The 26141-nt window shown below is 45.1% G+C and overlaps 3 non-coding genes across 3 annotated transcripts; all 3 read right to left on the bottom strand.

The window, feature by feature from the left end:
- Positions 1 to 3438: 3438 nt before the first annotated feature.
- On the bottom strand, positions 3439 to 3511 carry TRNAS-GCU (transfer RNA serine (anticodon GCU)). Its single transcript has one exon. It is a non-coding gene; the product is annotated as a tRNA-Ser (tRNA).
- A 17524-nt stretch (positions 3512 to 21035) lies between these two features.
- On the bottom strand, positions 21036 to 21108 carry TRNAY-GUA (transfer RNA tyrosine (anticodon GUA)). Its single transcript has one exon. It is a non-coding gene; the product is annotated as a tRNA-Tyr (tRNA).
- Positions 21109 to 21622: 514 nt separating this feature from the next.
- On the bottom strand, positions 21623 to 21695 carry TRNAY-GUA (transfer RNA tyrosine (anticodon GUA)). The gene has a single exon. It is a non-coding gene; the product is annotated as a tRNA-Tyr (tRNA).
- Positions 21696 to 26141: the final 4446 nt, after the last annotated feature.

Below are 26141 nucleotides of genomic sequence, written 5' to 3'. Positions count from 1 at the left end.
AATGTTCGTCAGGTATTTTTAAAAAACTCTGAATTTTACGTTACATCTAAGACCTCACAACACCGCTCCCGGATGGGCTCGAACCACCAACCTTTCGGTTAACAGCCGACGGCGTTAACCATTGCGCAACGGAAGCCCAAAGATTAAATGTCGGTCAGGTATTGTGGGAAAACTTTGGATTTTTACGTTACATGTGAGATCTCACAACACCGCTACCGGGTGGGCTCGAACCACCAACTTTTCGGTTAACAGCCGAACGCGCTAACCATTGCGCCACAGAAGCCCAAAGATTAAATGTTCGTCAGTTATTGTGGAAAAACTTTGACTTTTTACGTCACATCTGAGACTTCACAACACCGCTCCCGGATGGGCTCGAACCACAAACCTTTTGAATAACAGCTGAACGCTCTAACCATTGCGCCACGGAAGACCAAAAATTAAATGTTCGTCAGTTATTTTTAAAAAACTCTGAATTTTACGTTACATCTAAGACCTCACAACACCGCTCCCGGATGGGTTCGAACCACCAACCTTTCGGTTAACAGCCGACGGCGTTAACCATTGTGCAACGGAAGCCCAAAGATTAAATGTTCGTCAGGTATTGTGGAAAAACTTAGGATTTTTACGTCACATCTGAGACTTCACAACACCGCTCCCGGATGGGCTCGAACCACAAACCTTTTGAATAACAGCTGAACGCTCTAACCATTGCGCCACGGAAGCCCAAAAATTAAATGTTCGTCAGGTATTGTGGAAAAACTTTGGATTTTTACGTTACATGTGAGATCTCACAACACCGCTCCTGGGTGGGCTCGAACCACCAACCTTTCGGTTAACAGCCGAACGCGCTAACCATTGCGCCACGGAAGCCCAAAGATTAAATGTTCGTCAGGTATTGTGGAAAAACTTTGACTTTTTACGTCACATCTGAGACTTCACAACACCGCTCCCGGATGGGCTCGAAACACAAACCTTTTGAATAACAGCTGAACGCTCTAAACATTGCGCCACGGAAGCCCAAAAATTAAATGTTCGTCAGTTATTTTTAAAAAACTCTGAATTTTACGTTACATCTAAGACCTCACAACACCGTTCCCGGGTGGGCTCGAACCACCAACCTTTCGGTTAACAGCCGAACGCGCTAACCATTGCTTCACGGAAGCCCAAAAATTAAATCTTCGTCAGGTATTGTGGAAAAACTTTAACTTTTTACGTCACATCTGAGACTTCACAACACCGCTCCCGGATGGGCTTGAACCACAAACCTTTTGAATAACAGCTGAACGCTCTAAACATTGCGCAACGGAAGCCCAAAGATTAAAGGTTCGTCAGGTATTGTGGAAAAACTTTGGATTTTTACGTTACATCTAAGACCTCACAACACCGCTCCCGGATGGGCTCGAACCACCAACCTTTCGGTTAACAGCCGACGGCGTTAACCATTGTGCAACGGAAGCCCAAAGATTAAATGTTCGTCAGGTATTGTGGAAAAACTTTGACTTTTTACGTCACATCTGAGACTTCACAACACCGCTCCCGGATGGGCTCGAACCACAAACCTTTTGAATAACAGCTGAACGCTCTAAACATTGCGCCAATGAAGCCCAAAAATTAAATGTTCGTCAGTTATTTTTAAAAAACTCTGAATTTTACGTTACATCTAAGACCTCACAACACCGCTCCCGGATGGGTTCGAACCACCAACCTTTCGGTTAACAGCCGACGGCGTTAACCATTGTGCAACGGAAGCCCAAAGATTAAATGTTCGTCAGGTATTGTGGAAAAACTTAGGATTTTTACGTCACATCTGAGACTTCACAACACCGCTCCCGGATGGGCTCGAACCACAAACCTTTTGAATAACAGCTGAACGCTCTAACCATTGCGCCACGGAAGCCCAAAAATTAAATGTTCGTCAGGTATTGTGGAAAAACTTTGGATTTTTACGTTACATGTGAGATCTCACAACACCGCTCCTGGGTGGGCTCGAACCACCAACCTTTCGGTTAACAGCCGAACGCGCTAACCATTGGGCCACGGAAGCCCAAAGATTAAATGTTCGTCAGGTATTGTGGAAAAACTTTGACTTTTTACGTCACATCTGAGACTTCACAACACCGCTCCCGGATGGGCTCGAACCACAAACCTTTTGAATAACAGCTGAACGCTCTAAACATTGCGCCAATGAAGCCCAAAAATTAAATGTTCGTCAGTTATTTTTAAAAAACTCTGAATTTTACGTTACATCTAAGACCTCACAACACCGCTCCCGGATGGGTTCGAACCACCAACCTTTCGGTTAACAGCCGACGGCGTTAACCATTGTGCAACGGAAGCCCAAAGATTAAATGTTCGTCAGGTATTGTGGAAAAACTTAGGATTTTTACGTCACATCTGAGACTTCACAACACCGCTCCCGGATGGGCTCGAACCACAAACCTTTTGAATAACAGCTGAACGCTCTAACCATTGCGCCACGGAAGCCCAAAAATTAAATGTTCGTCAGGTATTGTGGAAAAACTTTGGATTTTTACGTTACATGTGAGATCTCACAACACCGCTCCTGGGTGGGCTCGAACCACCAACCTTTCGGTTAACAGCCGAACGCGCTAACCATTGCGCCACGGAAGCCCAAAGATTAAATGTTCGTCAGGTATTGTGGAAAAACTTTGACTTTTTACGTCACATCTGAGACTTCACAACACCGCTCCCGGATGGGCTCGAAACACAAACCTTTTGAATAACAGCTGAACGCTCTAAACATTGCGCCACGGAAGCCCAAAAATTAAATGTTCGTCAGTTATTTTTAAAAAACTCTGAATTTTACGTTACATCTAAGACCTCACAACACCGTTCCCGGGTGGGCTCGAACCACCAACCTTTCGGTTAACAGCCGAACGCGCTAACCATTGCTTCACGGAAGCCCAAAAATTAAATCTTCGTCAGGTATTGTGGAAAAACTTTAACTTTTTACGTCACATCTGAGACTTCACAACACCGCTCCCGGATGGGCTCGAACCACAAACCTTTTGAATAACAGCTGAACGCTCTAAACATTGCGCAACGGAAGCCCAAAGATTAAATGTTCGTCAGGTATTGTGGAAAAACTTTGGATTTTTACGTTACATCTAAGACCTCACAACACCGCTCCCGGATGGGCTCGAACCACCAACCTTTCGGTTAACAGCCGACGGCGTTAACCATTGTGCAACGGAAGCCCAAAGATTAAATGTTCGTCAGGTATTGTGGAAAAACTTTGACTTTTTACGTCACATCTGAGACTTCACAACACCGCTCCCGGATGGGCTCGAACCACAAACCTTTTGAATAACAGCTGAACGCTCTAAACATTGCGCCAATGAAGCCCAAAAATTAAATGTTCGTCAGTTATTTTTAAAAAACTCTGAATTTTACGTTACATCTAAGACCTCACAACACCGCTCCCGGGTGGGCTCGAACCACCAACCTTTCGGTTAGCAGCCGAACGCGCTAACCATTGCTTCACGGAAGCCCAAAGATTAAATGTTCGTCAGGTATTGTGGAAAAACTTTGACTTTTTACGTCACATCTGAGACTTCACAACACCGCTCCCGGATGGGCTCGAACCACAAACCTTTTGAATAACAGCTGAACGCTCTAAACATTGCGCCACGGAAGCCCAAAAATTAAATGTTCGTCAGTTATTTTTAAAAAACTCTGAATTTTACGTTACATCTAAGACCTCACAACACCGCTCCCGGGTGGGCTCGAACCACCAACCTTTCGGTTAACAGCCGAACGCGCTAACCATTGCTTCACGGAAGCCCAAAAATTAAATGTTCGTCAGGTATTGTGGAAAAACTTTAGATTTTTACGTTACATGTGAGATCTCACAACACCGCTCCTGGGTGGGCTCGAACCACCAACCTTTCGGTTAACAGCCGAACGCGCTAACCATTGCGCCACGGAAGCCCAAAGATTAAATGTTCGTCAGGTATTGTGGAAAAACTTTGACTTTTTACGTCACATCTGAGACTTCACAACACCGCTCCCGGATGGGCTCGAACCACAAACCTTTTGAATAACAGCTGAACGCTCTAACCATTGCGCCACGGAAGACCAAAAATTAAATGTTCGTCAGTTATTTTTAAAAAACTCTGAATTTTACGTTACATCTAAGACCTCACAACACCGCTCCCGGATGGGCTCGAACCACCAACCTTTCGGTTAACAGCCGACGGCGTTAACCATTGTGCAACGGAAGCCCAAAGATTAAATGTTCGTCAGGTATTGTGGAAAAACTTTGACTTTTTACGTCACATCTGAGACTTCACAACACCGCTCCCGGATGGGCTCGAACCACAAACCTTTTGAATAACAGCTGAACGCTCTAAACATTGCGCCAATGAAGCCCAAAAATTAAATGTTCGTCAGTTATTTTTAAAAAACTCTGAATTTTACGTTACATCTAAGACCTCACAACACCGTTCCCGGGTGGGCTCGAACCACCAACCTTTCGGTTAACAGCCGAACGCGCTAACCATTGCTTCACGGAAGCCCAAAAATTAAATGTTCGTCAGGTATTGTGGAAAAACTTTAACTTTTTACGTCACATCTGAGACTTCACAACACCGCTCCCGGATGGGCTCGAACCACAAACCTTTTGAATAACAGCTGAACGCTCTAAACACTGCGCAACGGAAGCCCAAAGATTAAATGTTCGTCAGGTATTGTGGAAAAACTTTGGATTTTTACGTTACATCTAAGACCTCACAACACCGCTCCCGGATGGGCTCGAACCACCAACCTTTCGGTTAACAGCCGACGGCGTTAACCATTGTGCAACGGAAGCCCAAAGATTAAATGTTCGTCAGGTATTGTGGAAAAACTTTGGATTTTTACGTTACATGTGAGATCTCACAACACCGCTCCTGGGTGGGCTCGAACCACCAACCTTTCGGTTAACAGCCGAACGCGCTAACCATTGCGCCACGGAAGCCCAAAGATTAAATGTTCGTCAGGTATTGTGGAAAAACTTTGACTTTTTACGTCACATCTGAGACTTCACAACACCGCTCCCGGATGGGCTCGAACCACAAACCTTTTGAATAACAGCTGAACGCTCTAAACATTGCGCCAATGAAGCCCAAAAATTAAATATTCGTCAGTTATTTTTAAAAAACTCTGAGTTTTACGTTACATCTAAGACCTCACAACACCGCTCCCGGGTGGGCTCGAACCACCAACCTTTCGGTTGACAGCCGAACGCGCTAACCATTGCTTCAAGGAAGCCCAAAGATTAAATGTTCGTCAGGTATTGTGGAAAAACTTTGACTTTTTACGTCACATCTGAGACTTCACAACACCGCTCCCGGATGGGCTCGAACCACCAACCTTTCGGTTAACAGCCGACGGCGTTAACCATTGTGCAACGGAAGCCCAAAGATTAAATGTTCGTCAGGTATTGTGGAAAAACTTTGACTTTTTACGTCACATCTGAGACTTCACAACACCGCTCCCGGATGGGCTCGAACCACAAACCTTTTGAATAACAGCTGAACTCTCTAAACATTGCGCAACGGAAGCCCAAAGATTAAATGTTCGTCAGGTATTGTGGAAAAACTTTGGATTTTTACGTTACATGTGAGATCTCACAACACCGCTCCTGGGTGGGCTCGAACCACCAACCTTTCGGTTAACAGCCGAACGCGCTAACCATTGCGCCACGGAAGCCCAAAGACTAAATGTTCGTCAGGTATTGTGGAAAAATTTGACTTTTTACGTCACATCTGAGACTTCACAACACCGCTCCCGGATGGGCTCGAACCACAAACCTTTTGAATAACAGCTGAACGCTCTAACCATTGCGCCACGGAAGACCAAAAATTAAATGTTCGTCAGTTATTTTTAAAAAACTCTGAATTTTACGTTACATCTAAGACCTCACAACACCGCTCCCGGATGGGCTCGAACCACCAACCTTTCGGTTAACAGCCGACGGCGTTAACCATTGTGCAACGGAAGCCCAAAGATTAAATGTTCGTCAGGTATTGTGGAAAAACTTTGACTTTTTACGTCACATCTGAGACTTCACAACACCGCTCCCGGATGGGCTCGAACCACAAACCTTTTGAATAACAGCTGAACGCTCTAAACATTGCGCCAATGAAGCCCAAAAATTAAATGTTCGTCAGTTATTTTTAAAAAACTCTGAATTTTACTTTACATCTAAGACCTCACAACACCGCTCCCGGGTGGGCTCGAACCACCAACCTTTCGGTTAACAGCCGAACGCGCTAACCATTGCTTCACGGAAGCCCCAAGATTAAATGTTCGTCAGGTATTGTGGAAAAACTTTGACTTTTTACGTCACATCTGAGACTTCACAACACCGCTCTCGGATGGGCTCGAACCACAAACCTTTTTAATAACAGCTGAACGCTCTAAACATTGCGCCACGGAAGCCCAAAAATTAAATGTTCGTCAGTTATTTTTAAAAAACTCTGAATTTTACGTTACATCTAAGACCTCACAACACCGCTCCCGGGTGGGCTCGAACCACCAACCTTTCGGTTAACAGCCGAACGCGCTAACCATTGCTTCACGGAAGCCCAAAAATTAAATGTTCGTCAGGTATTGTGGAAAAACTTTAACTTTTTACGTCACATCTGAGACTTCACAACACCGCTCCCGGATGGGCTCGAACCACAAACCTTTTGAATAACAGCTGAACGCTCTAAACATTGCGCCACGGAAGCCCAAAAATTAAATGTTCGTCAGTTATTTTTAAAAAACTCTGAATTTTACGTTACATCTAAGACCTCACAACACCGCTCCCGGATGGGCTCGAACCACCAACCTTTCGGTTAACAGCCGACGGCGTTAACCATTGCGCAACGGAAGCCCAAAGATTAAATGTTCGTCAGGTATTGTGGAAAAACTTTGGATTTTTACGTTACATGTGAGATCTCACAACACCGCTCCTGGGTGGGCTCGAACCACCAACCTTTCGGTTAACAGCCGAACGCGCTAACCATTGCGCCACGGAAGCCCAAAGATTAAATGTTCGTCAGGTATTGTGGAAAAACTTTGACTTTTTACGTCAAATCTGAGACTTCACAACACCGCTCCCGGATGGGCTCGAACCACAAACCTTTTGAATAACAGCTGAACGCTCTAACCATTGCGCCACGGAAGACCAAAAACTAAATGTTCGTCAGTTATTTTTAAAAAACTCTGAATTTTACGTTACATCTAAGACCTCACAACACCGCTCCCGGATGGGCTCGAACCACCAACCTTTCGGTTAACAGCCGACGGCGTTAACCATTGTGCAACGGAAGCCCAAAGATTAAATGTTCGTCAGGTATTGTGGAAAAACTTTGACTTTTTACGTCACATCTGAGACTTCACAACACCGCTCCCGGATGGGCTCGAACCACAAACCTTTTGAATAACAGCTGAACGCTCTAAACATTGCGCCAATGAAGCCCAAAAATTAAATGTTCGTCAGTTATTTTTAAAAAACTCTGAGTTTTACGTTACATCTAAGACCTCACAACACCGCTCCCGGGTGGGCTCGAACCACCAACCTTTCGGTTGACAGCCGAACGCGCTAACCATTGCTTCAAGGAAGCCCAAAGATTAAATGTTCGTCAGGTATTGTGGAAAAACTTTGACTTTTTACGTCACATCTGAGACTTCACAACACCGCTCCCGGATGGGCTCGAACCACCAACCTTTCGGTTAACAGCCGACGGCGTTAACCATTGTGCAACGGAAGCCCAAAGATTAAATGTTCGTCAGGTATTGTGGAAAAACTTTGACTTTTTACGTCACATCTGAGACTTCACAACACCGCTCCCGGATGGGCTCGAACCACAAACCTTTTGAATAACAGCTGAACGCTCTAAACATTGCGCAACGGAAGCCCAAAGATTAAATGTTCGTCAGGTATTGTGGAAAAACTTTGGATTTTTACGTTACATGTGAGATCTCACAACACCGCTCCTGGGTGGGCTCGAACCACCAACCTTTCGGTTAACAGCCGAACGCGCTAACCATTGCGCCACGGAAGCCCAAAGACTAAATGTTCGTCAGGTATTGTGGAAAAACTTTGACTTTTTACGTCACATCTGAGACTTCACAACACCGCTCCCGGATGGGCTCGAACCACAAACCTTTTGAATAACAGCTGAACGCTCTAACCATTGCGCCACGGAAGACCAAAAATTAAATGTTCGTCAGTTATTTTTAAAAAACTCTGAATTTTACGTTACATCTAAGACCTCACAACACCACTCCCGGATGGGCTCGAACCACCAACCTTTCGGTTAACAGCCGACGGCGTTAACCATTGTGCAACGGAAGCCCAAAGATTAAATGTTCGTCAGGTATTGTGGAAAAACTTTGACTTTTTACGTCACATCTGAGACTTCACAACACCGCTCCCGGATGGGCTCGAACCACAAACCTTTTGAATAACAGCTGAACGCTCTAAACATTGCGCCAATGAAGCCCAAAAATTAAATGTTCGTCAGTTATTTTTAAAAAACTCTGAGTTTTACGTTACATCTAAGACCTCACAACACCGCTCCCGGGTGGGCTCGAACCACCAACCTTTCGGTTGACAGCCGAACGCGCTAACCATTGCTTCAAGGAAGCCCAAAGATTAAATGTTCGTCAGGTATTGTGGAAAAACTTTGACTTTTTACGTCACATCTGAGACTTCACAACACCGCTCCCGGATGGGCTCGAACCACCAACCTTTCGGTTAACAGCCGACGGCGTTAACCATTGTGCAACGGAAGCCCAAAGATTAAATGTTCGTCAGGTATTGTGGAAAAACTTTGACTTTTTACGTCACATCTGAGACTTCACAACACCGCTCCCGGATGGGCTCGAACCACAAACCTTTTGAATAACAGCTGAACGCTCTAAACATTGCGCAACGGAAGCCCAAAGATTAAATGTTCGTCAGGTATTGTGGAAAAACTTTGGATTTTTACGTTACATGTGAGATCTCACAACACCGCTCCTGGGTGGGCTCGAACCACCAACCTTTCGGTTAACAGCCGAACGCGCTAACCATTGCGCCACGGAAGCCCAAAGACTAAATGTTCGTCAGGTATTGTGGAAAAACTTTGACTTTTTACGTCACATCTGAGACTTCACAACACCGCTCCCGGATGGGCTCGAACCACAAACCTTTTGAATAACAGCTGAACGCTCTAACCATTGCGCCACGGAAGACCAAAAATTAAATGTTCGTCAGTTATTTTTAAAAAACTCTGAATTTTACGTTACATCTAAGACCTCACAACACCGCTCCCGGATGGGCTCGAACCACCAACCTTTCGGTTAACAGCCGACGGCGTTAACCATTGTGCAACGGAAGCCCAAAGATTAAATGTTCGTCAGGTATTGTGGAAAAACTTTGACTTTTTACGTCACATCTGAGACTTCACAACACCGCTCCCGGATGGGCTCGAACCACAAACCTTTTGAATAACAGCTGAACGCTCTAAACATTGCGCCAATGAAGCCCAAAAATTAAATGTTCGTCAGTTATTTTTAAATAACTCTGAATTTTACGTTACATCTAAGACCTCACAACACCGCTCCCGGGTGGGCTCGAACCACCAACCTTTCGGTTAACAGCCGAACGCGCTAACCATTGCTTCACGGAAGCCCAAAGATTAAATGTTCGTCAGGTATTGTGGAAAAACTTTGACTTTTTACGTCACACCTGAGACTTCACAACACCGCTCCCGGATGGGCTCGAACCACAAACCTTTTGAATAACAGCTGAACGCTCTAACCATTGCGCCACGGAAGACCAAAAACTAAATGTTCGTCAGTTATTTTTAAAAAACTCTGAATTTTACGTTACATCTAAGACCTCACAACACCGCTCCCGGATGGGCTCGAACCACCAACCTTTCGGTTAACAGCCGACGGCGTTAACCATTGTGCAACGGAAGCCCAAAGATTAAATGTTCGTCAGGTATTGTGGAAAAACTTTGACTTTTTACGTCACATCTGAGACTTCACAACACCGCTCCCGGATGGGCTCGAACCACAAACCTTTTGAATAACAGCTGAACGCTCTAAACATTGCGCCAATGAAGCCCAAAAATTAAATGTTCGTCAGTTATTTTTAAAAAACTCTGAGTTTTACGTTACATCTAAGACCTCACAACACCGCTCCCGGGTGGGCTCGAACCACCAACCTTTCGGTTGACAGCCGAACGCGCTAACCATTGCTTCAAGGAAGCCCAAAGATTAAATGTTCGTCAGGTATTGTGGAAAAACTTTGACTTTTTACGTCACATCTGAGACTTCACAACACCGCTCCCGGATGGGCTCGAACCACCAACCTTTCGGTTAACAGCCGACGGCGTTAACCATTGTGCAACGGAAGCCCAAAGATTAAATGTTCGTCAGGTATTGTGGAAAAACTTTGACTTTTTACGTCACATCTGAGACTTCACAACACCGCTCCCGGATGGGCTCGAACCACAAACCTTTTGAATAACAGCTGAACGCTCTAAACATTGCGCAACGGAAGCCCAAAGATTAAATGTTCGTCAGGTATTGTGGAAAAACTTTGGATTTTTACGTTACATGTGAGATCTCACAACACCGCTCCTGGGTGGGCTCGAACCACCAACCTTTCGGTTAACAGCCGAACGCGCTAACCATTGCGCCACGGAAGCCCAAAGACTAAATGTTCGTCAGGTATTGTGGAAAAACTTTGACTTTTTACGTCACATCTGAGACTTCACAACACCGCTCCCGGATGGGCTCGAACCACAAACCTTTTGAATAACAGCTGAACGCTCTAAACATTGCGCCAATGAAGCCCAAAAATTAAATGTTCGTCAGTTATTTTTAAATAACTCTGAATTTTACGTTACATCTAAGACCTCACAACACCGCTCCCGGGTGGGCTCGAACCACCAACCTTTCGGTTAACAGCCGAACGCGCTAACCATTGCTTCACGGAAGCCCAAAGATTAAATGTTCGTCAGGTATTGTGGAAAAACTTTGACTTTTTACGTCACACCTGAGACTTCACAACACCGCTCCCGGATGGGCTCGAACCACAAACCTTTTGAATAACAGCTGAACGCTCTAAACATTGCGCCAATGAAGCCCAAAAATTAAATGTTCGTCAGTTATTTTTAAAAAACTCTGAGTTTTACGTTACATCTAAGACCTCACAACACCGCTCCCGGGTGGGCTCGAACCACCAACCTTTCGGTTGACAGCCGAACGCGCTAACCATTGCTTCAAGGAAGCCCAAAGATTAAATGTTCGTCAGGTATTGTGGAAAAACTTTGACTTTTTACGTCACATCTGAGACTTCACAACACCGCTCCCGGATGGGCTCGAACCACCAACCTTTCGGTTAACAGCCGACGGCGTTAACCATTGTGCAACGGAAGCCCAAAGATTAAATGTTCGTCAGGTATTGTGGAAAAACTTTGACTTTTTACGTCACATCTGAGACTTCACAACACCGCTCCCGGATGGGCTCGAACCACAAACCTTTTGAATAACAGCTGAACGCTCTAAACATTGCGCAACGGAAGCCCAAAGATTAAATGTTCGTCAGGTATTGTGGAAAAACTTTGGATTTTTACGTTACATGTGAGATCTCACAACACCGCTCCTGGGTGGGCTCGAACCACCAACCTTTCGGTTAACAGCCGAACGCGCTAACCATTGCGCCACGGAAGCCCAAAGACTAAATGTTCGTCAGGTATTGTGGAAAAACTTTGACTTTTTACGTCACATCTGAGACTTCACAACACCGCTCCCGGATGGGCTCGAACCACAAACCTTTTGAATAACAGCTGAACGCTCTAACCATTGCGCCACGGAAGACCAAAAATTAAATGTTCGTCAGTTATTTTTAAAAAACTCTGAATTTTACGTTACATCTAAGACCTCACAACACCGCTCCCGGATGGGCTCGAACCACCAACCTTTCGGTTAACAGCCGACGGCGTTAACCATTGTGCAACGGAAGCCCAAAGATTAAATGTTCGTCAGGTATTGTGGAAAAACTTTGACTTTTTACGTCACATCTGAGACTTCACAACACCGCTCCCGGATGGGCTCGAACCACAAACCTTTTGAATAACAGCTGAACGCTCTAAACATTGCGCCAATGAAGCCCAAAAATTAAATGTTCGTCAGTTATTTTTAAATAACTCTGAATTTTACGTTACATCTAAGACCTCACAACACCGCTCCCGGGTGGGCTCGAACCACCAACCTTTCGGTTAACAGCCGAACGCGCTAACCATTGCTTCACGGAAGCCCAAAGATTAAATGTTCGTCAGGTATTGTGGAAAAACTTTGACTTTTTACGTCACACCTGAGACTTCACAACACCGCTCCCGGATGGGCTCGAACCACAAACCTTTTGAATAACAGCTGAACGCTCTAAACATTGCGCCAATGAAGCCCAAAAATTAAATGTTCGTCAATTATTTTTAAAAAACTCTGAGTTTTACGTTACATCTAAGACCTCACAACACCGCTCCCGGGTGGGCTCGAACCACCAACCTTTCGGTTGACAGCCGAACGCGCTAACCATTGCTTCAAGGAAGCCCAAAGATTAAATGTTCGTCAGGTATTGTGGAAAAACTTTGACTTTTTACGTCACATCTGAGACTTCACAACACCGCTCCCGGATGGGCTCGAACCACCAACCTTTCGGTTAACAGCCGACGGCGTTAACCATTGTGCAACGGAAGCCCAAAGATTAAATGTTCGTCAGGTATTGTGGAAAAACTTTGACTTTTTACGTCACATCTGAGACTTCACAACACCGCTCCCGGATGGGCTCGAACCACAAACCTTTTGAATAACAGCTGAACGCTCTAAACATTGCGCAACGGAAGCCCAAAGATTAAATGTTCGTCAGGTATTGTGGAAAAACTTTGGATTTTTACGTTACATGTGAGATCTCACAACACCGCTCCTGGGTGGGCTCGAACCACCAACCTTTCGGTTAACAGCCGAACGCGCTAACCATTGCGCCACGGAAGCCCAAAGACTAAATGTTCGTCAGGTATTGTGGAAAAACTTTGACTTTTTACGTCACATCTGAGACTTCACAACACCGCTCCCGGATGGGCTCGAACCACAAACCTTTTGAATAACAGCTGAACGCTCTAACCATTGCGCCACGGAAGACCAAAAATTAAATGTTCGTCAGTTATTTTTAAAAAACTCTGAATTTTACGTTACATCTAAGACCTCACAACACCGCTCCCGGATGGGCTCGAACCACCAACCTTTCGGTTAACAGCCGACGGCGTTAACCATTGTGCAACGGAAGCCCAAAGATTAAATGTTCGTCAGGTATTGTGGAAAAACTTTGACTTTTTACGTCACATCTGAGACTTCACAACACCGCTCCCGGATGGGCTCGAACCACAAACCTTTTGAATAACAGCTGAACGCTCTAAACATTGCGCCAATGAAGCCCAAAAATTAAATGTTCGTCAGTTATTTTTAAATAACTCTGAATTTTACGTTACATCTAAGACCTCACAACACCGCTCCCGGGTGGGCTCGAACCACCAACCTTTCGGTTAACAGCCGAACGCGCTAACCATTGCTTCACGGAAGCCCAAAGATTAAATGTTCGTCAGGTATTGTGGAAAAACTTTGACTTTTTACGTCACACCTGAGACTTCACAACACCGCTCCCGGATGGGCTCGAACCACAAACCTTTTGAATAACAGCTGAACGCTCTAAACATTGCGCCAATGAAGCCCAAAAATTAAATGTTCGTCAATTATTTTTAAAAAACTCTGAGTTTTACGTTACATCTAAGACCTCACAACACCGCTCCCGGGTGGGCTCGAACCACCAACCTTTCGGTTGACAGCCGAACGCGCTAACCATTGCTTCAAGGAAGCCCAAAGATTAAATGTTCGTCAGGTATTGTGGAAAAACTTTGACTTTTTACGTCACATCTGAGACTTCACAACACCGCTCCCGGATGGGCTCGAACCACCAACCTTTCGGTTAACAGCCGACGGCGTTAACCATTGTGCAACGGAAGCCCAAAGATTAAATGTTCGTCAGGTATTGTGGAAAAACTTTGACTTTTTACGTCACATCTGAGACTTCACAACACCGCTCCCGGATGGGCTCGAACCACAAACCTTTTGAATAACAGCTGAACGCTCTAAACATTGCGCAACGGAAGCCCAAAGATTAAATGTTCGTCAGGTATTGTGGAAAAACTTTGGATTTTTACGTTACATGTGAGATCTCACAACACCGCTCCTGGGTGGGCTCGAACCACCAACCTTTCGGTTAACAGCCGAACGCGCTAACCATTGCGCCACGGAAGCCCAAAGACTAAATGTTCGTCAGGTATTGTGGAAAAACTTTGACTTTTTACGTCACATCTGAGACTTCACAACACCGCTCCCGGATGGGCTCGAACCACAAACCTTTTGAATAACAGCTGAACGCTCTAACCATTGCGCCACGGAAGACCAAAAATTAAATGTTCGTCAGTTATTTTTAAAAAACTCTGAATTTTACGTTACATCTAAGACCTCACAACACCGCTCCCGGATGGGCTCGAACCACCAACCTTTCGGTTAACAGCCGACGGCGTTAACCATTGTGCAACGGAAGCCCAAAGATTAAATGTTCGTCAGGTATTGTGGAAAAACTTTGACTTTTTACGTCACATCTGAGACTTCACAACACCGCTCCCGGATGGGCTCGAACCACAAACCTTTTGAATAACAGCTGAACGCTCTAAACATTGCGCCAATGAAGCCCAAAAATTAAATGTTCGTCAGTTATTTTTAAATAACTCTGAATTTTACGTTACATCTAAGACCTCACAACACCGCTCCCGGGTGGGCTCGAACCACCAACCTTTCGGTTAACAGCCGAACGCGCTAACCATTGCTTCACGGAAGCCCAAACATTAAATGTTCGTCAGGTATTGTGGAAAAACTTTGACTTTTTACGTCACACCTGAGACTTCACAACACCGCTCCCGGATGGGCTCGAACCACAAACCTTTTGAATAACAGCTGAACGCTCTAAACATTGCGCCAATGAAGCCCAAAAATTAAATGTTCGTCAATTATTTTTAAAAAACTCTGAGTTTTACGTTACATCTAAGACCTCACAACACCGCTCCCGGGTGGGCTCGAACCACCAACCTTTCGGTTGACAGCCGAACGCGCTAACCATTGCTTCAAGGAAGCCCAAAGTTTAAATGTTCGTCAGGTATTGTGGAAAAACTTTGACTTTTTACGTCACATCTGAGACTTCACAACACCGCTCCCGGATGGGCTCGAACCACCAACCTTTCGGTTAACAGCCGACGGCGTTAACCATTGTGCAACGGAAGCCCAAAGATTAAATGTTCGTCAGGTATTGTGGAAAAACTTTGACTTTTTACGTCACATCTGAGACTTCACAACACCGCTCCCGGATGGGCTCGAACCACAAACCTTTTGAATAACAGCTGAACGCTCTAAACATTGCGCAACGGAAGCCCAAAGATTAAATGTTCGTCAGGTATTGTGGAAAAACTTTGGATTTTTACGTTACATGTGAGATCTCACAACACCGCTCCTGGGTGGGCTCGAACCACCAACCTTTCGGTTAACAGCCGAACGCGCTAACCATTGCGCCACGGAAGCCCAAAGACTAAATGTTCGTCAGGTATTGTGGAAAAACTTTGACTTTTTACGTCACATCTGAGACTTCACAACACCGCTCCCGGATGGGCTCGAACCACAAACCTTTTGAATAACAGCTGAACGCTCTAACCATTGCGCCACGGAAGACCAAAAATTAAATGTTCGTCAGTTATTTTTAAAAAACTCTGAATTTTACGTTACATCTAAGACCTCACAACACCACTCCCGGATGGGCTCGAACCACCAACCTTTCGGTTAACAGCCGACGGCGTTAACCATTGTGCAACGGAAGCCCAAAGATTAAATGTTCGTCAGGTATTGTGGAAAAACTTTGACTTTTTACGTCACATCTGAGACTTCACAACACCGCTCCCGGATGGGCTCGAACCACAAACCTTTTGAATAACAGCTGAACGCTCTAAACATTGCGCCAATGAAGCCCAAAAATTAAATGTTCGTCAGTTATTTTTAAAAAACTCTGAGTTTTACGTTACATCTAAGACCTCACAACACCGCTCCCGGGTGGGCTCGAACCACCAACCTTTCGGTTGACAGCCGAACGCGCTAACCATTGCTTCAAGGAAGCCCAAAGATTAAATGTTCGTCAGGTATTGTGGAAAATCTTTGACTTTTTACGTCACATCTGAGACTTCACAACACCGCTCCCGGATGGGCTCGAACCACCAACCTTTCGGTTAACAGCCGACGGCGTTAACCATTGTGCAACGGAAGCCCAAAGATTAAATGTTCGTCAGGTATTGTGGAAAAACTTTGACTTTTTACGTCACATCTGAGACTTCACAACACCGCTCCCGGATGGGCTCGAACCACAAACCTTTTGAATAACAGCTGAACGCTCTAAACATTGCGCAACGGAAGCCCAAAGATTAAATGTTCGTCAGGTATTGTGGAAAAACTTTGGATTTTTACGTTACATGTGAGATCTCACAACACCGCTCCTGGGTGGGCTCGAACCACCAACCTTTCGGTTAACAGCCGAACGCGCTAACCATTGCGCCACGGAAGCCCAAAGACTAAATGTTCGTCAGGTATTGTGGAAAAACTTTGACTTTTTACGTCACATCTGAGACTTCACAACACCGCTCCCGGATGGGCTCGAACCACAAACCTTTTGAATAACAGCTGAACGCTCTAACCATTGCGCCACGGAAGACCAAAAATTAAATGTTCGTCAGTTATTTTTAAAAAACTCTGAATTTTACGTTACATCTAAGACCTCACAACACCGCTCCCGGATGGGCTCGAACCACCAACCTTTCGGTTAACAGCCGACGGCGTTAACCATTGTGCAACGGAAGCCCAAAGATTAAATGTTCGTCAGGTATTGTGGAAAAACTTTGACTTTTTACGTCACATCTGAGACTTCACAACACCGCTCCCGGATGGGCTCGAACCACAAACCTTTTGAATAACAGCTGAACGCTCTAAACATTGCGCCAATGAAGCCCAAAAATTAAATGTTCGTCAGTTATTTTTAAATAACTCTGAATTTTACGTTACATCTAAGACCTCACAACACCGCTCCCGGGTGGGCTCGAACCACCAACCTTTCGGTTAACAGCCGAACGCGCTAACCATTGCTTCACGGAAGCCCAAAGATTAAATGTTCGTCAGGTATTGTGGAAAAACTTTGACTTTTTACGTCACATCTGAGACTTCACAACACCGCTCCCGGATGGGCTCGAACCACAAACCTTTTGAATAACAGCTGAACGCTCTAAACATTGCGCCACGGAAGCCCAAAAATTAAATGTTCGTCAGTTATTTTTAAAAAACTCTGAATTTTACGTTACATCTAAGACCTCACAACACCGCTCCCGGGTGGGCTCGAACCACCAACCTTTCGGTTAACAGCCGAACGCGCTAACCATTGCTTCACGGAAGCCCAAAAATTAAATGTTCGTCAGGTATTGTGGAAAAACTTTAACTTTTTACGTCACATCTGAGACTTCACAACACCGCTCCCGGATGGGCTCGAACCACAAACCTTTTGAATAACAGCTGAACGCTCTAAACATTGCGCCACGGAAGCCCAAAAATTAAATGTTCGTCAGTTATTTTTAAAAAACTCTGAATTTTACGTTACATCTAAGACCTCACAACACCGCTCCCGGATGGGCTCGAACCACCAACCTTTCGGTTAACAGCCGACGGCGTTAACCATTGCGCAACGGAAGCCCAAAGATTAAATGTTCGTCAGGTATTGTGGAAAAACTTTGGATTTTTACGTTACATGTGAGATCTCACAACACCGCTCCTGGGTGGGCTCGAACCACCAACCTTTCGGTTAACAGCCGAACGCGCTAACCATTGTGCAACGGAAGCCCAAAGATTAAATGTTCGTCAGGTATTGTGGAAAAACTTTGACTTTTTACGTCACATCTGAGACTTCACAACACCGCTCCCGGATGGGCTCGAACCACAAACCTTTTGAATAACAGCTGAACGCTCTAAACATTGCGCCAATGAAGCCCAAAAATTAAATGTTCGTCAGTTATTTTTAAAAAACTCTGAGTTTTACGTTACATCTAAGACCTCACAACACCGCTCCCGGGTGGGCTCGAACCACCAACCTTTCGGTTGACAGCCGAACGCGCTAACCATTGCTTCAAGGAAGCCCAAAGATTAAATGTTCGTCAGGTATTGTGGAAAAACTTTGACTTTTTACGTCACATCTGAGACTTCACAACACCGCTCCCGGATGGGCTCGAACCATCAACCTTTCGGTTAACAGCCGACGGCGTTAACCATTGTGCAACGGAAGCCCAAAGATTAAATGTTCGTCAGGTATTGTGGAAAAACTTTGACTTTTTACGTCACATCTGAGACTTCACAACACCGCTCCCGGATGGGCTCGAACCACAAACCTTTTGAATAACAGCTGAACGCTCTAAACATTGCGCCACGGAAGCCCAAAAATTATATGTTCGTCAGTTATTTTTAAAAAACTCTGAATTTTACGTTACATCTAAGACCTCACAACACCGCTCCCGGATGGGCTCGAACCACCAACCTTTCGGTTAACAGCCGACGGCGTTAACCATTGTGCAACGGAAGCCCAAAGATTAAATGTTCGTCAGGTATTGTGGAAAAACTTTGACTTTTACGTCACATCTGAGACTTCACAACACCGCTCCCGGATGGGCTCGAACCACAAACCTTTTGAATAACAGCTGAACGCTCTAACCATTGCGCCACGGAAGACCAAAAACTAAATGTTCGTCAGTTATTTTTAAAAAACTCTGAATTTTACGTTACATCTAAGACCTCACAACACCGCTCCCGGATGGGCTCGAACCACCAACCTTTCGGTTAACAGCCGACGGCGTTAACCATTGTGCAACGGAAGCCCAAAGATTAAATGTTCGTCAGGTATTGTGGAAAAACTTTGACTTTTTACGTCACATCTGAGACTTCACAACACCGCTCCCGGATGGGCTCGAACCACAAACCTTTTGAATAACAGCTGAACGCTCTAAACATTGCGCCAATGAAGCCCAAAAATTAAATGTTCGTCAGTTATTTTTAAAAAACTCTGAGTTTTACGTTACATCTAAGACCTCACAACACCGCTCCCGGGTGGGCTCGAACCACCAACCTTTCGGTTGACAGCCGAACGCGCTAACCATTGCTTCAAGGAAGCCCAAAGATTAAATGTTCGTCAGGTATTGTGGAAAAACTTTAACTTTTTACGTCACATCTGAGACTTCACAACACCGCTCCCGGATGGGCTCGAACCACAAACCTTTTGAATAACAGCTGAACGCTCTAAACATTGCGCCACGGAAGCCCAAAAATTAAATGTTCGTCAGTTATTTTTAAAAAACTCTGAATTTTACGTTACATCTAAGACCTCACAACACCGCTCCCGGATGGGCTCGAACCACCAACCTTTCGGTTAACAGCCGACGGCGTTAACCATTGTGCAACGGAAGCCCAAAGATTAAATGTTCGTCAGGTATTGTGGAAAAACTTTGACTTTTTACGTCACATCTGAGACTTCACAACACCGCTCCCGGATGGGCTCGAACCACAAACCTTTTGAATAACAGCTGAACGCTCTAAACATTGCGCCAATGAAGCCCAAAAATTAAATGTTCGTCAGTTATTTTTAAAAAACTCTGAGTTTTACGTTACATCTAAGACCTCACAACACCGCTCCCGGGTGGGCTCGAACCACCAACCTTTCGGTTGACAGCCGAACGCGCTAACCATTGCTTCAAGGAAGCCCAAAGATTAAATGTTCGTCAGGTATTGTGGAAAAACTTTAACTTTTTACGTCACATCTGAGACTTCACAACACCGCTCCCGGATGGGCTCGAACCACAAACCTTTTGAATAACAGCTGAACGCTCTAAACATTGCGCCACGGAAGCCCAAAAATTAAATGTTCGTCAGTTATTTTTAAAAAACTCTGAATTTTACGTTACATCTAAGACCTCACAACACCGCTCCCGGGTGGTCTCGAGCCACCAACCTTTCGGTTAACAGCCGAACGCGCTAACCATTGCGCCACGGAAGCCCAAAAATTAAATGGTCGTCGGGTATTGTGGAAACACTTTGGCCTTTTACGTTACATCTAAGACCTCACAACACCGCTCCCGGATGGGCTCGAACCACCAACCTTTCGGTTAACAGCCGACGGCGTTAACCATTGCGCAACGGAAGCCCAAAGATTAAATGTCGGTCAGGTATTGTGGGAAAACTTTGGATTTTTACGTTACATGTGAGATCTCACAACACCGCTCCCGGGTGGGCTCGAACCACCAACTTTTCGGTTAACAGCCGAACGCGCTAACCATTGCGCCACAGAAGCCCAAAGATTAAATGTTCGTCAGTTATTGTGGAAAAACTTTGACTTTTTACGTCACATCTGAGACTTCACAACACCGCTCCCGGATGGGCTCGAACCACAAACCTTTTGAATAACAGCTGAACGCTCTAACCATTGCGCCACGGAAGACCAAAAATTAAATGTTCGTCAGTTATTTTTAAAAAACTCTGAATTTTACGTTACATCTAAGACCTCACAAAACCGCTCCCGGATGGGTTCGAACCACCAACCTTTCGGTTAACAGCCGACGGCGTTAACCATTGTGCAACGGAAGCCCAAAGATTAAATGTTCGTCAGGTATTGTGGAAAAACTTAGGATTTTTACGTCACATCTGAGACTTCACAACACCGCTCCCGGATGGGCTCGAACCACAAACCTTTTGAATAACAGCTGAACGCTCTAACCATTGCGCCACGGAAGCCCAAAAATTAAATGTTCGTCAGGTATTGTGGAAAAACTTTGGATTTTTACGTTACATGTGAGATCTCACAACACCGCTCCCGGGTGAGCTCGAACCACCAACCTTTCGGTTTACAGCCGAACGCGCTAACCATTGCGCCACGGAAGCCCAAAAATTAAATGGTCGTCGGGTATTGTGGAAACACTTTGGCTTTTTACGTTACATGTGAGAGCTCACAACACCGCTCCCGGGTGGGCTCGAACCACCAACCTTTCGGTTAACAGCCGAACGCGCTAACCATTGCGCCACAGAAGCCCAAAGATTAAATGTTCGTCAGGTATTTTTAAAAAACTCTGAATTTTACGTTACATCTAAGACCTCACAACACCGCTCCCGGATGGGCTCGAACCACCAACCTTTCGGTTAACAGCCGACGGCGTTAACCATTGCGCAACGGAAGCCCAAAGATTAAATGTTCGTCAGGTATTGTGGAAAAACTTAGGATTTTTACGTCACATCTGAGACTTCACAACACCGCTCCCGGATGGGCTCGAACCACAAACCTTTTGAATAACAGCTGAACGCTCTAACCATTGCGCCACGGAAGCCCAAAAATTAAATGTTCGTCAGGTATTGTGGAAAAACTTTGGATTTTTACGTTACATGTGAGATCTCACAACACCGCTCCCGGGTGAGCTCGAACCACCAACCTTTCGGTTTACAGCCGAACGCGCTAACCATTGCGCCACGGAAGCCCAAAAATTAAATGGTCGTCGGGTATTGTGGAAACACTTTGGCTTTTTACGTTACATGTGAGAGCTCACAACACCGCTCCCGGGTGGGCTCGAACCACCAACCTTTCGGTTAACAGCCGAACGCGCTAACCATTGCGCCACAGAAGCCCAAAGATTAAATGTTCGTCAGGTATTTTTAAAAAACTCTGAATTTTACGTTACATCTAAGACCTCACAACACCGCTCCCGGATGGGCTCGAACCACCAACCTTTCGGTTAACAGCCGACGGCGTTAACCATTGCGCAACGGAAGCCCAAAGATTAAATGTTCGTCAGGTATTGTGGAAAAACTTTGACTTTTTACGTCACATCTGAGACTTCACAACACCGCTCCCGGATGGGCTCGAACCATCAACCTTTCGGTTAACAGCCGACGGCGTTAACCATTGTGCAACGGAAGCCCAAAGATTAAATGTTCGTCAGGTATTGTGGAAAAACTTTGACTTTTTACGTCACATCTGAGACTTCACAACACCGCTCCCGGATGGGCTCGAACCACAAACCTTTTGAATAACAGCTGAACGCTCTAAACATTGCGCCACGGAAGCCCAAAAATTATATGTTCGTCAGTTATTTTTAAAAAACTCTGAATTTTACGTTACATCTAAGACCTCACAACACCGCTCCCGGATGGGCTCGAACCACCAACCTTTCGGTTAACAGCCGACGGCGTTAACCATTGTGCAACGGAAGCCCAAAGATTAAATGTTCGTCAGGTATTGTGGAAAAACTTTGACTTTTACGTCACATCTGAGACTTCACAACACCGCTCCCGGATGGGCTCGAACCACAAACCTTTTGAATAACAGCTGAACGCTCTAACCATTGCGCCACGGAAGACCAAAAACTAAATGTTCGTCAGTTATTTTTAAAAAACTCTGAATTTTACGTTACATCTAAGACCTCACAACACCGCTCCCGGATGGGCTCGAACCACCAACCTTTCGGTTAACAGCCGACGGCGTTAACCATTGTGCAACGGAAGCCCAAAGATTAAATGTTCGTCAGGTATTGTGGAAAAACTTTGACTTTTTACGTCACATCTGAGACTTCACAACACCGCTCCCGGATGGGCTCGAACCACAAACCTTTTGAATAACAGCTGAACGCTCTAAACATTGCGCCAATGAAGCCCAAAAATTAAATGTTCGTCAGTTATTTTTAAAAAACTCTGAGTTTTACGTTACATCTAAGACCTCACAACACCGCTCCCGGGTGGGCTCGAACCACCAACCTTTCGGTTGACAGCCGAACGCGCTAACCATTGCTTCAAGGAAGCCCAAAGATTAAATGTTCGTCAGGTATTGTGGAAAAACTTTAACTTTTTACGTCACATCTGAGACTTCACAACACCGCTCCCGGATGGGCTCGAACCACAAACCTTTTGAATAACAGCTGAACGCTCTAAACATTGCGCCACGGAAGCCCAAAAATTAAATGTTCGTCAGTTATTTTTAAAAAACTCTGAATTTTACGTTACATCTAAGACCTCACAACACCGCTCCCGGATGGGCTCGAACCACCAACCTTTCGGTTAACAGCCGACGGCGTTAACCATTGTGCAACGGAAGCCCAAAGATTAAATGTTCGTCAGGTATTGTGGAAAAACTTTGACTTTTACGTCACATCTGAGACTTCACAACACCGCTCCCGGATGGGCTCGAACCACAAACCTTTTGAATAACAGCTGAACGCTCTAACCATTGCGCCACGGAAGACCAAAAACTAAATGTTCGTCAGTTATTTTTAAAAAACTCTGAATTTTACGTTACATCTAAGACCTCACAACACCGCTCCCGGATGGGCTCGAACCACCAACCTTTCGGTTAACAGCCGACGGCGTTAACCATTGTGCAACGGAAGCCCAAAGATTAAATGTTCGTCAGGTATTGTGGAAAAACTTTGACTTTTTACGTCACATCTGAGACTTCACAACACCGCTCCCGGATGGGCTCGAACCACAAACCTTTTGAATAACAGCTGAACGCTCTAAACATTGCGCCAATGAAGCCCAAAAATTAAATGTTCGTCAGTTATTTTTAAAAAACTCTGAGTTTTACGTTACATCTAAGACCTCACAACACCGCTCCCGGGTGGGCTCGAACCACCAACCTTTCGGTTGACAGCCGAACGCGCTAACCATTGCTTCAAGGAAGCCCAAAGATTAAATGTTCGTCAGGTATTGTGGAAAAACTTTAACTTTTTACGTCACATCTGAGACTTCACAACACCGCTCCCGGATGGGCTCGAACCACAAACCTTTTGAATAACAGCTGAACGCTCTAAACATTGCGCCACGGAAGCCCAAAAATTAAATGTTCGTCAGTTATTTTTAAAAAACTCTGAATTTTACGTTACATCTAAGACCTCACAACACCGCTCCCGGATGGGCTCGAACCACCAACCTTTCGGTTAACAGCCGACGGCGTTAACCATTGTGCAACGGAAGCCCAAAGATTAAATGTTCGTCAGGTATTGTGGAAAAACTTTGACTTTTACGTCACATCTGAGACTTCACAACACCGCTCCCGGATGGGCTCGAACCACAAACCTTTTGAATAACAGCTGAACGCTCTAACCATTGCGCCACGGAAGACCAAAAACTAAATGTTCGTCAGTTATTTTTAAAAAACTCTGAATTTTACGTTACATCTAAGACCTCACAACACCGCTCCCGGATGGGCTCGAACCACCAACCTTTCGGTTAACAGCCGACGGCGTTAACCATTGTGCAACGGAAGCCCAAAGATTAAATGTTCGTCAGGTATTGTGGAAAAACTTTGACTTTTTACGTCACATCTGAGACTTCACAACACCGCTCCCGGATGGGCTCGAACCACAAACCTTTTGAATAACAGCTGAACGCTCTAAACATTGCGCCAATGAAGCCCAAAAATTAAATGTTCGTCAGTTATTTTTAAAAAACTCTGAGTTTTACGTTACATCTAAGACCTCACAACACCGCTCCCGGGTGGGCTCGAACCACCAACCTTTCGGTTGACAGCCGAACGCGCTAACCATTGCTTCAAGGAAGCCCAAAGATTAAATGTTCGTCAGGTATTGTGGAAAAACTTTAACTTTTTACGTCACATCTGAGACTTCACAACACCGCTCCCGGATGGGCTCGAACCACAAACCTTTTGAATAACAGCTGAACGCTCTAAACATTGCGCCACGGAAGCCCAAAAATTAAATGTTCGTCAGTTATTTTTAAAAAACTCTGAATTTTACGTTACATCTAAGACCTCACAACACCGCTCCCGGGTGGTCTCGAGCCACCAACCTTTCGGTTAACAGCCGAACGCGCTAACCATTGCGCCACGGAAGCCCAAAAATTAAATGGTCGTCGGGTATTGTGGAAACACTTTGGCCTTTTACGTTACATCTAAGACCTCACAACACCGCTCCCGGATGGGCTCGAACCACCAACCTTTCGGTTAACAGCCGACGGCGTTAACCATTGCGCAACGGAAGCCCAAAGATTAAATGTCGGTCAGGTATTGTGGGAAAACTTTGGATTTTTACGTTACATGTGAGATCTCACAACACCGCTCCCGGGTGGGCTCGAACCACCAACTTTTCGGTTAACAGCCGAACGCGCTAACCATTGCGCCACAGAAGCCCAAAGATTAAATGTTCGTCAGTTATTGTGGAAAAACTTTGACTTTTTACGTCACATCTGAGACTTCACAACACCGCTCCCGGATGGGCTCGAACCACAAACCTTTTGAATAACAGCTGAACGCTCTAACCATTGCGCCACGGAAGACCAAAAATTAAATGTTCGTCAGTTATTTTTAAAAAACTCTGAATTTTACGTTACATCTAAGACCTCACAACACCGCTCCCGGATGGGCTCGAACCACCAACCTTTCGGTTAACAGCCGACGGCGTTAACCATTGTGCAACGGAAGCCCAAAGATTAAATGTTCGTCAGGTATTGTGGAAAAACTTTGACTTTTACGTCACATCTGAGACTTCACAACACCGCTCCCGGATGGGCTCGAACCACAAACCTTTTGAATAACAGCTGAACGCTCTAACCATTGCGCCACGGAAGACCAAAAACTAAATGTTCGTCAGTTATTTTTAAAAAACTCTGAATTTTACGTTACATCTAAGACCTCACAACACCGCTCCCGGATGGGCTCGAACCACCAACCTTTCGGTTAACAGCCGACGGCGTTAACCATTGTGCAACGGAAGCCCAAAGATTAAATGTTCGTCAGGTATTGTGGAAAAACTTTGACTTTTTACGTCACATCTGAGACTTCACAACACCGCTCCCGGATGGGCTCGAACCACAAACCTTTTGAATAACAGCTGAACGCTCTAAACATTGCGCCAATGAAGCCCAAAAATTAAATGTTCGTCAGTTATTTTTAAAAAACTCTGAGTTTTACGTTA

The sequence above is a fragment of the Phalangium opilio genome, unplaced genomic scaffold (genome assembly GCF_054372755.1).
Source record: "Phalangium opilio isolate 3A_F unplaced genomic scaffold, DU_Popi_V2 ptg000352l_1, whole genome shotgun sequence".
NCBI classification, from domain to species: domain Eukaryota; kingdom Metazoa; phylum Arthropoda; class Arachnida; order Opiliones; family Phalangiidae; genus Phalangium; species Phalangium opilio.
The sequence above is the reverse complement of the archived record's forward strand: the minus strand, read 5'-3'. Positions and strand labels throughout refer to the sequence as shown.